This window comes from Lissotriton helveticus, chromosome 5_1 (genome assembly GCF_964261635.1).
Source record: "Lissotriton helveticus chromosome 5_1, aLisHel1.1, whole genome shotgun sequence".
Classification (NCBI taxonomy): domain Eukaryota; kingdom Metazoa; phylum Chordata; class Amphibia; order Caudata; family Salamandridae; genus Lissotriton; species Lissotriton helveticus.
Window position 1 is genome coordinate 2,018,582,414 of NC_136065.1, and position 17,168 is coordinate 2,018,599,581.

General features: G+C 43.3%; 1 protein-coding gene across 1 annotated transcript in view; it reads right to left on the reverse strand.

Moving 5' to 3' along the window:
- Positions 1-13,269, reverse strand: part of LOC144756192 (butyrophilin subfamily 1 member A1-like) — a 131,157-nt gene extending 117,888 nt beyond the window's left edge. Inside the window, exon 1 of the mRNA XM_078645793.1 lies at positions 13,194-13,269. The gene's annotated coding sequence lies outside the window, so the exon portion shown is untranslated. The remainder of the gene's footprint in view (positions 1-13,193) is intronic.
- Between the last annotated feature and the right edge of the window lie 3,899 nt (positions 13,270-17,168).

Here is a 17,168-nt window from a genome sequence, read left to right on the forward strand (position 1 = left end):
GGAGCGTAGAAGTTGATGCGGTTGTTGAGGTAGCTCGGGCCTTGATCGTGTAGGGCTTTGTGTGCGTGGGTGAGGAGACGGAAGGTGATTCTTTTGTTGACGGGGAGCCAGTGCAGGTCTCTCAGATGTCCGGAGATGTGGCTGCGTCGGGGGATGTCGAGGATGAGTCTGGCTGAGGCGTTCTGGATCCGCTGGGTGGGTAACAGAATAAAGTCTATTTCTTTTATTAATCAATGTTTTGTTTTTGTTTATACATTAGTTTTACGAATGGGCCTAAAGAAAATGGCTGGCAGTGCTGCAGTTTTCAAGACTTGACCAGAGTGAAGCCTTCTCTCATGCGCAGAGAATTTTGCTGAGCTGACAACGTTTTGTGCAGAAATAACTATGGTCGAGTCGGATATGTTCTTGGAGTCATAGCCAAGGACAGGATGCTGAATGTCCTGCCAAGATTAGGAAGTGAAATGATTCTCCTCGGTAAAAGTATCATTTTGAGGAAGCAAAGAGGATGGTGAAACTAAGAACAATAAGGGCTATGATGAGGCCCCGGTCAGGAGAGTGTGACCTAATAGTGGACTGACATGGCTCAGCCAATGGGAAGTTTGGATTTTCAGAAAAACTTGTGATAAAGATACTTTAGTTAGTCATAAAAGGTATAACAACTGTCCCCATGGGAGGGAGGGGGTTCTTCTCCCGATTCCAGTTAGATGTGATGTGCTGACGGACTCTTTGGAGCACGTAAGGATCAATAGGGTTGAATGACTTTTACCTTTATTCCTTTAGGTGAAGTGAGTTTTAGACAGGAAAATAGGGCTTAGGTGATGGAAAACTGTTTATTCTTCATTTAACATGCTATTTGATTTTGCTTGAAACTTTCAGACTAATTTGCTAGTCCTCTAATAAAATGCACTTTTCTTGAATAAATAGTTAATAAATAAGATTTTTGAAAAGACAAGCTGGTCTTGTTATTTCATGGTCATTACCATCAGCAGATCCATTTGCCTAAGTGACTTAATTAAATGCAAGGCTTTACAAAAACCATGGTGAAATTATTATACTGCAGTTGTATATAAATGTGTATATAATTTGTGAATAGGTTTTATTAATTAGGTCACATGATTCAGTTGCTCAAAATATGTCACGTTAGTTTATGGGCCTTGTGACTGTTTTATGATTAATGGTGAGTATTGTGGAGATAGGTAGAGTTACTTATGACATATTTTCTATAAGGGCGCTGGATCACTTATAACCGAATCATGCCTCTCACTCCTCCTTCCAAATAATCATGGGTGAACGCATCAAGTTTGGTCCTAGTGAAGTGGTAACTCATGGCACAGGAACGAGGCCCAGTGTTTTGCAGAGGGATGCCTGTTTATTCCTCCTATTTCCCTGACGTTTGTGGATGAGGTGCAGCCTGAAATAGTTTGTTTCTCTGCTGGACCTATCTGTGTTGCTATGTGGGACCTGTCATCCAGGCAGTCTACATGTATATGCCTGCTGTGATGTTCATGTCGTTTGTAAGTGTGCTGTAAGCATGTTTGCAGCACTCTGGAACATTTTTGTTCATGCCAGTGTGCGTGTGCGTGTGATTTGTCATTGTCATTTTGTGCTCAGTCGTCGTGTGTGTTAGAGGGAGAGATACGGAGCCAGAGATCACCTGATGAAAGTCTTATGGCAGGAGCTACACTAAAGTCTTTAATTTAGATCAAACAGAAAACGACAACAGAAACCGTTTGTACAGCTCCTATTCTCAATGAACATAATTGAAGATTTTCATATTGGGATAATAAAGAATTAGTAGGGGATTGGTTAAATAAAATATTTGGCTAAAATCACACAGTTTGTTGAAGCTGGGAAGCCGGGATTAATTTTATTTTGCACAAATGAGCCACTAAATGGGTGTGTATTTGTCTATTTTTTTGACTCACACGCTAATGCTTTGTTTTTAACTCCTTGTGCTTGAGGGCAGAGTGAAGGTGGCAGGCAGAAGCCACATGAAAGCTCAGCTCGCTCGCAGTTCGAGGTTCCAAGTGGACCTTGAGCTGAACCAGAGGCCGGCATCGGGCTCGCGCTTTCAGTGGCTCACCCACCGCTATGCAGTCTTGCCTACACTATTGCCTGCTGCAGAACCAGCTTGGAGTTGTTCTCATTCAAGTGTCCTGCTTATGCTCACTTCCTGTGGCCTGAGTTTGGCAGCCATTTTGGGGGTAGCGCTCTAGTCTTCGGCAGCCTCCGGCTGCCTTAAAAGAACAGCTTGGCACTGCCGCCTTAGAAAGCTGCTGCTGAGCTACGAGCAGCATGTAAGTGACTGAATGCGTGAATTGGGAAAGAACTCTCTGTTAATCGTGCGCCGATAGGCGTTTTAATGCTTGACTTAGAAGCATTTTTTAGCATTTGAAAACACTGGTTTTAAAAAGGTTAAATCGTAACCACTGTTCCTGATATTCAGTAAAAACGCTGATTTAAAAAGCGGAATTGTACTGTTATTTTTATTTCGCGCACTGCCCGATTTCACTCCCCTCCTTCTTCACTCGGTATTCGGCGCCGCTCCTGCCGGTCCACCGCAGCTTGTGCTGTTTGTATGGAGGGAGTCCTGGCAGGCGTAATACCATCGCACCCTCACTTCCTGTGGCCCGAGTTTGGCGGCCATTTTGGGGGTAGGGCTCTAGTCTTCGGCAGCCTCCGGCTGCTTTAAAAGAACACCATGCCACGTCCGCGCAGCGGGCGCGCCGAAGGCGTGCCGAAGGCGCGCCAAAGGCAAGCCCGTCTGCGCCCGTCCGCGCTCGGCCCGGGCTCAGGGCCACCCCCCCTGCCCGATCTACTCCAGACAGGGTGATTTATAGATACAGTAGGGAGACACTAATAATGCTCGATCCATTGGCAGGTAAGGCAACCTGCCCATGACTATCACCTAATATAACATCTAAGGATAATAATCCCTGCCCACACTGTCTAACCTGTCTACCGCATATAAATCCCCTCCTACTCGACCTATTAGCAAAATCTGACCAACCCTCAGCTAACAGCCATATCCCACCAGGCAAGACATCGCATCTAGAACAAGGGCACAGACCTAAAGAAGAGTTGAGAAGTGGGTTACTAAACGTTAGGTCCCTTCCTAAACATGCCACCGAGATACAGCTACTGATCGAATCCAGTAACCTGGATATCCTGTTTCTAACGGAAACTTGGACGGTGGCTGGACTAGAGCTAGAACTGGGTCCATCATGCCCAGAGGGGTATAAGATTCTCCATAACCCCAGGCCTAAGGAACGAGGGGGAGGAACGGGAATCATCTTCAGGGAGGAATTGAACATCGCTATGTTGGACATAGACAAAATCTCCTCAGCGGAATTGTTTGGGATATCGATTAAACTCGACTCAGGTCACTGCCTCACTGGCCTAATCTGCTACAGGCCACCAGGGTTCATTAATGCTACGCAACAACAGGAACTGATCGCTGTCATTAACAACTTGACACTCACCCATAGCAGATTACTAGTACTGGGGGATTTCAACCTATGGACCAACGGCAATCTAGACACAGCCTACCATAACATCATACAATCCTGCACCAACCTAGGGCTAAAACAATGGGTAACTACTCCCACACACAGGGAAGGAAACATTCTAGATCTAATCTTCGCTGAAGAAGATCTTATAGCCATGGGAAAAATCCAACCAGTTGGATGGTCAGATCACCATCTTATAACATTTGATATCCACACCCTGGTTAACATAGGACCAGTAAATATACAGGTCAGAACCTTTATCAGCCGTGACTGGAAAGGATTACAAAAAAGGAAAGGGGAAAAGAAGACTGACCTCTTTCAGCTGCAGACCCTCTTTAAACCAGAGAATGACGTTACCGCAAACTATCGCTCATTCTGTGATCATGTAACCAGGAAACTTGACCACATAGCACCGCTGAAAGTAATCAGGAAAAGAGACAACCCCTCCGCGCCCTGGTATACGGAAACACTGAAAGATCGGAATTTTTTTTGTAAAAAAGCAGAAAGGCAATGGAGAAGAGGTTACAAAGAACAGAATAGACTACTCTGGAGGCTGACAATAACTAAATACAAGAAAGAAATTGCCACAGCCAAAGCAGAATACTTTGCAGCCATTATCCTAGAAAGTTCTAATAAATCGCGTGATATTTTCAAAATTGTAAAAGATTTGTCCCACCCTGAATGCACCAATAGTAATATCAAACCTTCACAGGAACTATGTGATGGTTTGGTCTCCTTCTTTCAGGAAAAAATTACCAAACTAATAGAAAGTATGAAGGATGCCCCACTTCCATAGCGCAGCACAAGAGCAGCATGGAGAACGGGAAGAAGAGTGAAGGAATGATGAACACCTAATACCAGGGGCTATTTTGGATAAATTCGATACCCCCGTAGAACAAGATTTCGCGCAAATAGCCCTTAACGTAACATCTGGATCCCCACTGGATCCACTACCCCACAAAGTAGTAAAGGAATTTGGGGCTGAATTCTTTCCTGTACTCCGTCAGTTATGTGTCCAATCCCTCGGCACAGGCATTGTGCCGAGAGAGTGGAAACAGGCAGTTGTCACACCCCTGCTAAAGAAATCTATTCTGGACCCCAACTGCCATAAGAATTACCGACCCATCTCGCTCCTGCCGTATCCAGTCAAGATCATGGAACAGCTGGTCAGTAGGTCATTGTCCCTCTTCCTGGAAACTAATAACATCCTTGAAGAGGAGCAATTTGGGTTCAGACCAGCCCATGGGCCTTGGCCTTACTGATGGTCCTGGATGACCTGAGAATGAGGGCGGACAGGGGAGAATCAGCAATTCTAATTCTGCCTGACCTGTCCGCCGCGTTCGACACGGTGAGCCATGACATACTGCTGACATTTTGAAAACCTATGGAGTGGAGGGAGCGGCACTTGACTGGCTCCGCTCTTACCTGACAGATAGATGGCAGGCAGTGGCACTTCCCCCGTACCAGTCTGAGTTTGCTACGGTCCCACATGGGGTCCCACAGGGGTCTGCGATCAGTCTGATCCTTTTTAATGTCTACATGCAACCCCTGATGGGCATCATCAAGGCTCACGGCATTAGCGTGATCAACTATGCGGATGACACGCAGCTGATGATTTCCCTTGATGGTGCCTATGCAGAATCACTTGAGACTTTCCACACCTGCATGTTGGAAATGGCAACCTGGCTAAAAAGTAACTCACTACAGTTTAACAGCGGAAAAACTGAGATAATGTAATGCAAAGTGGGAAGAATAGCCAGAAACCTGCCTGTTGACTGATGGCCTCTAGACTCAGGTGAGCCATTGACACCAGTAAAAACGGTGCGGAATTTGGGGGTCAGCCTCAATGACAACCTGAGTCTGGAGACCAACGTCAACAAGCAGGTGAGCAGCTGCTTTGCCCTAATGTGGGGCCTCCGAAAGCTACTGCCCCTACTTCCAGCACATACCAGAGCAACCGTGGTCAGAAGCACTATCCTCAGCCGCTGGATTACTGTAACGCTCTGCTACTGGAATCACCTGCTTATCTGATTTCCAGACTCCAGAGTATCCAGGCGGCAGTAGCGAAGATGGTACTTTCTCGAGGACGACGGTCCTCTACCACTCTGGCCCTGGCCGAGCTACATTGGCTGCCCGCGCATCAGAGGATCCTGTTCAAATCTCTATGCACCGTTTTTAAAGCAGCACACGGCTTGGGTCCCAAACCTCTTCAGAACAAATTCAAATGGTATGAGCCCACACGGACCCTCCGTTCCTCATCCACTAATCTCATTAGTATTCCTAGGATCAGGAAAGCTACTCACGGTGGCAGAGCCTTCAGCATAGCCGCAGCTCATCTCTGGAATAGCCTCCCCATGGCAATTAGGAAAACTAATGAATTGATGCGTTTTCGTAAAAAAATAAAGACTTGGCTCTTCCCTAAAATCTAACTACCCTAGAGCATTGCTCATTCCACTCACTCTGCCCTCTGTTGCTCAGTTCTTAGTCGCACTTTCACAGCGCCAGGATGCCCGTAGGGTTGCAGCGCGCTTTAGAAATGGCATAAATAAATAAATAAAATAAATGCTGTCTGCGGACACACACAGCCTTTGTGTAAACCTATGCTTATCACAGCAGGGACCACTGAATCTGGCTCCAATCTGGACACCCACAGCATAAGCACAATGATTAAGTGTGAAATCTCTTCCCCTTGTCCTTCCTGAACCACCAATTAAGGACATACGAAAAGAACAGACCTGGCCAAGAAACGTACTCACCTTCAACAACAGAACCTACAGCCACACCATCATGCACCAAATGGCAGTGCTCTGAAAGAATTCGTCAGAAGCCCCTTCAATAAAGTTTCTGCAATTTCTAAATGAAGTCCTGTCTCCGCGCCTCTCCACTTTCCACTCACAGGAATAATTGCAATACATTTTCGTTGTCAGGGGAGGCTGTCCTCTTCCCCAAACTTGTGCTATGTTAAATCTGGATCGCTGCTAATGTTTTTAAAAAAAGTTGGGGCTAGTTCACTAGTTCAAGTACACTGCATGTGGGTTGAGTAGATTCTTCAGGTTACTAGATCTGCAGTTCTAATAACATTTGTAAGATTTTTCGAGGCATGGGTAATTTTAGGGTTTAGTAATGGGTAGTGGTAAAAGGGGTGAATGGTAATTTTTTAGGTTTAGAGGTAGGTAGCGGTAAAGGAAGGTATGGGTAATTTTAAGGTTTAAAGCTGGGTATTGGTAAAGGCAGGTTAGGAGTTTATAAGTATATACAATAGTAATTTAATTGTAATTTAATATATTTAGTATAACTATATTAAACCAATATATATCAACCAATTCCAGTTTCTCCTGGAAAAAAAAGGCACTGACATCACGAGGATAATTTTCTGCACAATTTTAACATGTTTCGGCAGTTCTTACTGCCTTCTTCACACACAATGAGCGCCATTTCTCCTGCACATATATACCATGACGCAGTTCAAGACTATCATAGACATGGTAAACATACTCTTAAAATTGTTCCTTCCAGTCTTTTTTCTCTCCTTTGCACTTTTTTCTAATTTTCATTTTCTGTTTAACGTGTTTTTATAAATCTTTTTCATTGCACATTTTATTGTTGTGTGACACTCCTACTGCCCGTGCTCTGCAACATGCTAATTCACAATAATTCTAAATTTTGATCACATTCATGCAAATGGGTTTCAAAGTGCTAGTGACGTATATCTATCTATCTCTCTCTCTCTCTCTATATGTATATATATATATATATATGTATGTATATATACATACATATATAAATAATTAAGGCTTTGAGAACCCCATTAGCATGGGAAGGCCATTTTGTTGTTAACTAATAACTTTGGCACCGTCCGACTAATCCTCACCAAACTTTATAAAGAAAAGTTAATCCACCTCTGCTCCTTCCTGGACAAAAGTTTCAGAGTGATACGTGAATGAGGGGCTAAGAAAAAGGGGGTTGCCGCAAAACATGTTTTCCCAATGTTATATCTACATAGTATTGAATGACTTAAGATCAATTTTCCAAGACTCAGCTCCAGAAAAGATACGCTCTCCAATCAGATCTTGTGTGTTTTTATTTCATGTCAAAATTGCGGGGACTATATTTCCATCGAATTTACACTGGAATCGGCACTATTGACCTCGTATTCATATATGGGGAGCATTATACAAATGTACGAACGCTTCAACGATTCAACACAATACGCTCTGGAATCTCAAAATCAAAAAGGCTTTTTTGATTTTCTACCCGTGAGCAAGCCTTGAAAAAGCCCTGCAGGCGAAACGCGCATCGGCTGCTGCTGTGCCAACATATGTTTGATATGAAATAAAAACACACAAGATCTGATTGGAGAGAGTACCTTTACTGGAGCTGAGTCTTGGGAAATTGATCTTAAGTAATTCAATAATATGTTATGAATAAATTCTTCTGTGACATTATATATTCAAACTGGATTATAGAAATAATGATTAGGTGTGCTCGGGTGTAGTAGATATAATATTGAGTCAGGATTCTTGAAATCCATAGACGGATTGACTCCCTAGTGGGTGGATGCAAAAACACTCTTTTCAGAGCACCCTTTACTTGGAAACGTGTAAAAGAAAAACTTCTCCCTTTTTTTAGGAATTAGAAGGTCAAGAGATGTGCATTTCAAATTGAGCAAACCTACTTCATGGACTCTTATGTTTTCCCAATGCATTTTCCTATAGGAAAATTAGACATAGCTACAGCAAAAATGGCTGAACGGAATTACCCCATATTTGGCAGAAAGCTATATCTTGGTCCAGAAAGTGTGATTTGTATGTGATTTGATGTAAATCAGTTGAGTAGTTTTTTGAGAAATGAAGATTTAAAATGCATTTACATATCGTGCCTTGGTAAAACCGAGAGCCGACACATCTAAAGGTAAGATATGATTTGCTGCACCATATCAACAAAGATGTGGCGGAAACCATTGTAGGACTCGGGGACACAGTCCCCTCGCCTGTAAAAAAGGAAAACAAATATGGGGTATCCAGCACCCCCCAGGCCTGATGGAGGGGGTCACAGACGGGTCCCTCCCCATCAGTAGCGGACCCATGGTGGGAGTGCTGCCGGGCACTGACATGGAGCAGGGGCGAGGCAGGGTGGGGAGTAGTACATTCTGGAACACGGCTGCACAGAGGTAAGCACACAAACAAATAAATAATGAATGCAATGCAGCACGCACCACAAACTTAATTATTTTTATTTGTTTGTGTACTTACCTCTGTGCGGCCGTACTCCGGAGTTTACTACCCGCTACCCTGCCCCTCCCCCACCCCACCTCAGCGCCCGGTAGCACTCCCACCAAGGGCCGCTAATGCTCCCCATGGCCATTTTTTCAACGGTAAACGCATATCTGCAGAGGATCCACATAAAAGGGCATGCTCCTGAGCTTTTAAAAAATAAGGGGCATATTTACAAAGAAGTGACGAATTGCGACCTTAGCCTTCTTGGCTTAACGCCACACTCTGCCACTTCTGCAATGCAGGGCTGCACTGTATTTTCAATACTGTGCAGCCCTGCATTTCCTCCTGCACCGGTGCTAATTTCATCTGCATACCACCAATGCAGGCTCCCTTGCACCATAGTGCAAAGGTGCCTGCTTTGTGGAAATGATTGTTCATGTGCAGAAAGGTGTCATTTCCTGCCCATAAACAATCTTAACTTGTAACTTCTATGTATGCTGCTTTGTGCAGCAAATATAGAAGTTGCAACTCGTCATTTAAAAAAGAGATTGTGTATGTGCAGGAAGGGGCACCTTCCTGAACATAAACAATCATGCATTGTGTTTTGCTGTTTAAGTGGCTTAACACTTCCTTGTAAATAAGGCAAGGCCTGTATCGCCATAGGAACTTCAAAAAAGTGACGCTCCTGTGTTGATAGGGACTTGTAAATATGCCCCTAACTACCCCTCAATGGGGGCTAGGGCCACTGGGGGTGGTGGAACCTATTTATGGAGGAAGGGGGCATGTGTCCCCCTTCCTGAGCCGTCAGGTGTCCCCAGGGACTCCAACCAATTGTTTTCTTATGGGGAGGGGGCATTCAGCCTGTGTCCCTCATCTCCTGGGCCCTAAGTAATAGTTTTAGAGAGGAGAACTTATATCCCGCCCTCGCTGAGTCTCTTCAGGGTCCCAGGGACCCAATTCCCTCAGCCCAATCAAATAGTTTTGGGGAGAACAGCTACATCCCCATCGACCTTGGCCATACATTTTAAGGAAAAGCCATCACGCCCCATCACTGACCCTATAAAAGCAGTGTCCTGGAGACCTCATCTCCCGGGACACTACTGTGTTCCCTGTTCAGAAGAGTGTGGTTAAGGAATGTATACTTTATTCCCTGTCTGCATTCTCCCAGACAGGGAAGCCAACTTTGCTCCTTCCTGGTGAAAGCACAGAAAAACTTTTCTCACGTTAGATGGGAACAAAGGGATGGAGCCGGCTCCTGCTGCACTCAGAATGGGTGCTAGTGGAACAGCTGGCAGGGAACTTGAGGCACCCATCAAGGCCCCAAACTTAAAATATTCTGTGGGTGTGCTGGGTAGAAAACGGACACCCAAACAAATAAAGAAATAATTATTAAAAGGAATGATAAATGAGTGGTAGGAGCCGTTGATTTATTATTCACTGCTATGCGCAAGGAGCACAACATAATTTGTGACTGTCTCTATTATTAAATATTGCACTGTGTAAATATATTAAATGAAGTTTGATTACAGTGATTGATGACTTTTTGAAAAAAACAGTAGGTCTGCTTAATATGTTGATATATTAATGTTCGTGTGCTGACCCCATGATAAAACCAACTAGCCCAGCACTTTTTAGATTTTGGTATTTTGACCCACTGCCAAAGCCAGTAGATCTTCGTTACTTAAAACACCCTATATATTGTTCCATGACATAGGCCTGCGTGGTGGGGTGGTCGTGCTGTGTGGTGAGTAGGCACCCAACGCCCTCAAGCCCGGGCATATGGCCAACCCCACACCTGCACTGGGATGAATATCTTAAATTACATTAAAAAAAAACAGAGATTCACAGAACGCCCCCCACACAGATTATAGTGACTTATGTTTATGTGAAAATTTCAGTTAAAATAAATAATTTTACATTTACAAAACTAATCAAATTCACTAGTTATAGTTATCTCATTTAACTATAACTTGTGACCTAAAGTAACTATAACTCGCACTCTCGCCATGCACTGCTAATTACCTCACATAATACATAATTCATGACATGTTCTATGTCAATAATGATGGCAATACTGTGCAAATATGTGTATGTAGGGTTTTTACTTACCTTATAATAATTGGCATGTGTGGTAAAGATGCTTGGAAAATGGCATGTGTGGTAAAGGCGGGGTGGAAAAACCATGTATGCTAAAGGATTGCAACGCATCATCATACAACCACTGCAGCAAAAGGAACCACTTATACTGAAGGGTCGTCGGTGTTTGAAGAATATCTTACCTTTGAAGACGACATAACTACTAAGTGACAGTTCTCCATGATAAATGCTGTAAAATGTAAGAAGTTGATATAGACAGAAGCTTAACCCCTGCCTAGGCCACAGCTTGCAGTAAGGCAAACGAGCCAAATACTTAACAAGTGAAACTATCTGCTGCCAGTCTGTGCTACACTACACATTGCAATGCTTGGAGGGCTGTTGTTACCGTAGCTGATAGAAACTGGGCTTCTTTGCAGATTCTCTCCTCACTTTTTGCCCCCATTAGAACTGCTAGATGCTATTTTTTTAACTCTGATAATGCACTGTGACCTGTTTACCCGGCCTCAGTGCCTGTGCTCTTTCCTCTAAAAGTGATTGTAATTGGTACACCTATTAAGAAAGGTACTTTGCCCACTTATAAGCTCCTAGAGTAACCCTGTAAAGCAAGGTTTGACTGTAAGTGACCGGCGGGCCACAGAGTAACATGAGCTGGCTACCGACGAAACTCAAGATAGCCAGTTCTGTTATGGAATGACCAAATTGTGTCATGTTTGGTGTCCAACACCGTGCTTTTTCACCACCACATAATTCTTGTGTTGAAAGTGAGCTAGAACAAAGCACAGGGATGCCACCCTGCGTGGGTGCCCCCCAGGATACACAGCACCCGTGCCTTGATGGGTTTCCCCAAGCCGTTTTCCACCAAGACAAGATTCCGCCCTCCTAGTGGGGTGTGGTAGCACTTCCCCACAATAGAGACAGAGGCTCGAGCAGGAAGGAGGTCCAGTACTCCCAGTGTTTCCCCCCCCCCCTTCTTTTCAAAGGGACCAGTCTGATTTTAAAGGCATCTATGTTTGAATTATTTAAAAGTTCACAACTCAGGTTGTATATATGATACAAAGTTAGTATTTGTATCTATATGTATGTAACAATACTATATATTGGTGTCAGATTTCTTTTGAGTTGTCTCAATTACTTATGAACCATAATGGTACTATATAATACTAAACGCATGTTCCCCCAGTAATGCCTGACTGCTCTTTGCTGCACTACCAGGATTGAGCTAAGGATTATTGTTGTGGAATTCAAGGATCATCCACTGTGTATAGTGAGAATATTGCTTGGTAAGGCCCCCCGGCCATGCCACATAATATTCCACCTTGCAACAAGCGCCTTTCAGGCCGTGCTCTGGTAAATATTTGACAAACACATGGTCTTCACTCAGAAACAATTATTGGCAAATTGGAAGAGTGGGTTCTTCTTGCAATTACTCATCTGTAGCTTTCACTACTCCTGATTCAGTTTCAAAAGACAATTTCATTTATAATATGTGCAAAATATGCACGTTCTTTCAAATGCAATACAATTTCGTTTATAATATGTGCATAGACATGTTCTTTGAAATACAATACAATTTCATGTATAATACTTGCATAGTATGCATGTTCTTTCAAATACAATAGAATTTCGTTTATAATATATGCATAGTATGAATGTTCTTTCAAATACAATGGAATTTCGTTTATAATATGTGCATAGTATGCATGTTCTTTCAAATACAATACTGTTCGGTTTATAATATATGCAAGTATGCACGTTCTTTCAAATACAATACAATTGTATATATTGTCCAGAGCCCTATTATGTTTTCTCCAGTCAGCTGAATATGCATCACCAATTTGCCCACACTTCTTGGAAAGGGAGAAAGGGACAGCCTCCAATGTTTGTTCTTTATCCGACTGTTGAAAGTAGTCCATGTAAATATATATTTTTTTCTATATACAATAAAAAATTACTGAAATAAAAAAAAAAGAAGAAAAAAAAAGAAAGTAGTCTAATGTGCTTAGAATCTATTTCGTTTAGTTTTTTCCAGCAAACTACAAACTGTAATGCTAGAAAATGCAACATAATGCAATGACCCATTCACTGACCTCGGCTCCCCCAGCATGTCCCTGATAAACGTTTCACTGTTCTATGTTACGCTCACTCGTTCCCTCAAATTAGTTTACGCTGAGGATCACCCCACAAATCACGGAGACCCGGTCACACGAGTGCGCACAAGAGCACACCAGTGTTTGTGCACTGGAGGTCCAGCAGGGAGAAGGTGCAGACCTGTGCCTCTTGCGCAGGCATCTGCAGAAACACTTTTTACTTTAGAAGTTTTAAATATCCCAGAGTTTACCTCTCTGGTGTAAAATGAAATGTGTTCACCCACCTGTGCACTGAGAGCGACGCCTGGCTCTTCGTCTGCCTCCAAGTTGATTTTCTTTCTGGGAGTCAGGATTTCAGTTTTTGTGGGACTGGGTTAACCGGCTGGGGTCCAGAGCTGACAGCAAGTAACCAATTGGCAGGCTCCTACTACGTAAATCATGTTGCAAAATTACTTCTCGGGAAGTGACCTTCTAGGTTGACCTGTAGTCTGTTTAAATATGCTAGCCAAAAGTCAACAGATTTAACGTTTTAACAAGAAATGACAGATTCAAATGTTTTGCGGTCTCAAGACAGACCGTCAATGAGGGGTTTTAGCACAATTCAATTTACAGTCTAATGTACTGTTATTTTAGCCGAATAGAACTTTCAAAGAGCGGGATAGTGATGTATGTGTGCAATAAAGAGATGCAGAGAGTGGGGTAGTGAGATACGTGTGCAATGAAGAGATGCAGAGAGTGGGATAGTCATATTATTGCACACATATATGACTATCCCACTCATGCAGAGAGTGGGGTAGTGATATATCTGTGAAATAAAGAGATGCAGAGAGTGGGGTAGTGATATACGTGTGCAATGAAGATATGCAGAGAGTGTGGTAGTGATATATGTGTGCAATAAAGAGATGCAAAGAGTGGTGTAGCGATACATCTGTGCAATAAAGAGATTCAGAGAGTGGGGTAGTTATATATGTCTGCAATTAAAGACTTGCAAAGAGTGGTGTAGCGATACATGTGTGCAATAAAGAGATGCAGAGAGTGGGGTAGTGATATATGTGTGCAATAAAGAGATGCAAAGAGTGGTGTAGCGATACATGTGTGCAATAAAGAGATGCAGAGAGTGGGGTAGTGATATACTTGTGCAAGATAGAGATGCAGAGAGTGGGGTAGTGATATATGTGTGCAATAAAGAGATGCAAAGAGTGGTGTTGCGATACATGTGTGCAATAAAGAGATGCAGAGAGTGGGGTAGTTATATATGTCTGCAATAAAAGACTTGCAAAGAGGGGTAGTAATATATGTGTGGAATAAAGAGATGCTGAGAACAGGGTAGTTACATATGTGTGCAATAAAGAGATGCAGCGAGTGGGATAGTGATGTACGTGTGCAAGATAGAGATGCAGAGAGTGGGGTAGTGATATACGTGTGCAATGAAGAGATGCAGAGAGTGGGGTAGTAATATATGTGTGAAATGAAAAGATGCAGAGGGTAGTGACATACTTGTGCAAGATAGAGATGCAGAGAGTGGGGTAGTAATATATGTGTGCAATAAAGAGATGCAAAGAGTGGTGTAGCGATAAATGTGTGCAATAAAGAGATGCAGAGAGTGGGGGCAGTTATATATGTCTGCAATAAAAGAGTGGGCTAGTAACATATGTGCACAATAAAGAGATGCAGAGAGTGTGGTAGTAATATATGTATGGAATAAAGAGATGCAGAGAACAGAGTAGTTACATATGTGTGCAATAAAGAGATGCAGAGAGTGGGGTAGTGATATATGTGTGCAATGAAGAGCTGCAGAGAGTGGGGTAGTGATATATGTGTAAAATGACGAGATGCAGAGAGTGGGGTAGTGATATACTTGTGCAAGATAGAGCTGCAGGGAGTGGGGTAGTGATATATGTGTGAAATGAAGAGATGCAGAGAGTGGGATAGTGATATACGTGTGCAAGATAGCGATGCAGAGAGTGGGGTAGTGATGTACGTGTGCAATGAAGAGATGCAGAGAGTGGGGTAGTGATATATGAGTGCAATGAAGGGATGCAGAGAGTGGGGTAGTGATATACTTGTGCAAGATAGAGATGCAGAGAGTGGAATAGTGATATACTTGTGCAATGAAGAGATGCAGAGAGTGGGGTAGTGATATACGTGTGCAATGAAGAGATGCAGAGAGTGTGGTAGTGATATATGTGCGCAATGAAGAGATGCAGAGTGTGGGGTAGTGATGTACTTATGTTTATGGGACTTGTAAAGCGCTCGTATACCAATTGTCTCATGGCGCTAAAGGGAGAGGAGAGTTATCTTTCAGGCCCTAGCAGTAAGCTTGGGTGAATAACCATGTCTTAAGTTTTTTTCTAAAGCTGGAATATTCTGAGGTTAGTCTGATTTCAATTGGAAGGGAATTCTACTGAGTGGGGCCTAATACCGAGAAGCGCGTGCCACCCATTCTCTTTTGTTTAAATCTTGGAATAGTCAACATGTTCATTGTCGCTGATCTAAGCAGCAATGTACATGTCGCTTAGATCTTGAGATCTTGGAGGTTATTAACGTGGGTCCTGATTCATGGAGAGCATTAAAAATCATAAAACTGGTCTCAAACATAGACCGCTGTATCACAGGAAGCCAATGAAGCTGCTTCATTGATGGTTTGGTGTGGCAATGTCTCGGTTGCTGAAGGACCAACCTAGCTGCTTGATTTTGAATGAGCTGTAACCTATGAATTTGGCTGGCAGGGAGTCCTAAATACATGGAATTGGCATAATCCAACTGGGACATTATTAGTGCGGGCAAAATAGCTATGCTTGCCTCCTTGGAGAAAAATTTCCTGAGTTTCTTGAATATCTTCAATTAATACATGGAAGTAGATGAGACCAGGCTAATCTGTTCCTGCATGGAAATATTAGCATTTATCTTAATTCCCAGGCTTTTCACTGAGTTTTTGGGTATGGGGGGTATACTCAATGCAGCTGGCCAGTGTGCTGGTGTCCACTGTTCTATTCTGTTGTTTGAAATAATTTTTTCCGTTTTATCGGAATTTAACTTGAGATGATTATGAGTCATCTACTCCTTGATGAAAAGCACAGTATGTTGGAATGTGCCCTTGGAGTCATTTGTGTCATCAAGCGGGAAGATCAGCTGCATATCATCTCCATAATTATATACCTTCACTCCTCTTTCTTGAAGAGCATGAATCAGGGGACAGATGTATATATTAAACAGATGAGGTGAGAGGGAAGACCCTTGAGGTACCCCACATGTAGTATTCACCTGGGATGAACTCAAAGGTGGCAGTCTGACGGACTGGGAGCGCTCCTTTAGGAATGAAAGCATCCACTCCAGGGCTGTGCCTCTCAGACCTGCCGCTGCCAATCTGTCCGCACGGATACGGTTGTCTACGGTATCAAAGGCTGCGGACAGGTCTAATAACACCAAGGCCTGAGTGCACCCCCTGTCTGCACCTTCCTTCAGGTCATCCATGACACTTAGAATAACTGACTCTGTAGAGTGCAATGGTTTGAAACCTGCCTGATGGGAAACCAAGAAGGTGGAGTCTTCGATAAAGGCATAGGAGTTTGGTCACATGTGCCTCCAGTAGTTTGGCTAGGTATGGAAGGAGCGAGATAGGCCTGTAGTTGCTCAGAACGCTAGGATCTACTCCCACCTTCTTTTGTAATGGCACTAGCACTGCCTCTTTGAAGGTGGGTGGGACTATCCCTTGCTCCAGGGAGGCATTTTGAAGGGAAAGGAAGGTGGCTGGGAAGTGAGAGAGCAGTTATTTTTGTATCCTAACAGGACAAATGTCATTGGGGGGAACCTGACTGAACCTTGTTTCTGAGTTCTTCCAGTCGATCAAGAGTGATCTTTGGGAAGTTAGTCATCGTAATAAGATTTTCATATGACTTATAAGATTTCCATTCCAAATGGCCTGTGGAAATTGAGTTCTGGATGGTCTTGATTTTTTCCACAAAGAATGTGTTCAGCTCATCACACAAAACCTGGGAGGGTGTGATAGCCAAGGTAATTCGGTCAGGACTAGAAAGCTCTCTGAAAATTTAGAAACTATCTCTGGCCTTATTGCTAGAGCTGAGCACCCAAGAAGAATAGTAGGCCATTTTTGCCTCTACTATGGCCACTTTGTATTCAATAGGTGCTTTATCATACTTCTTACTTTCTGACGGAGTATAACTTCTCTGCCACTTCCGTTCTGCCTGATGCGTTTTAAGTTTATCAATGTTTAACTCCTCTGTGAACCAATTGGAGGT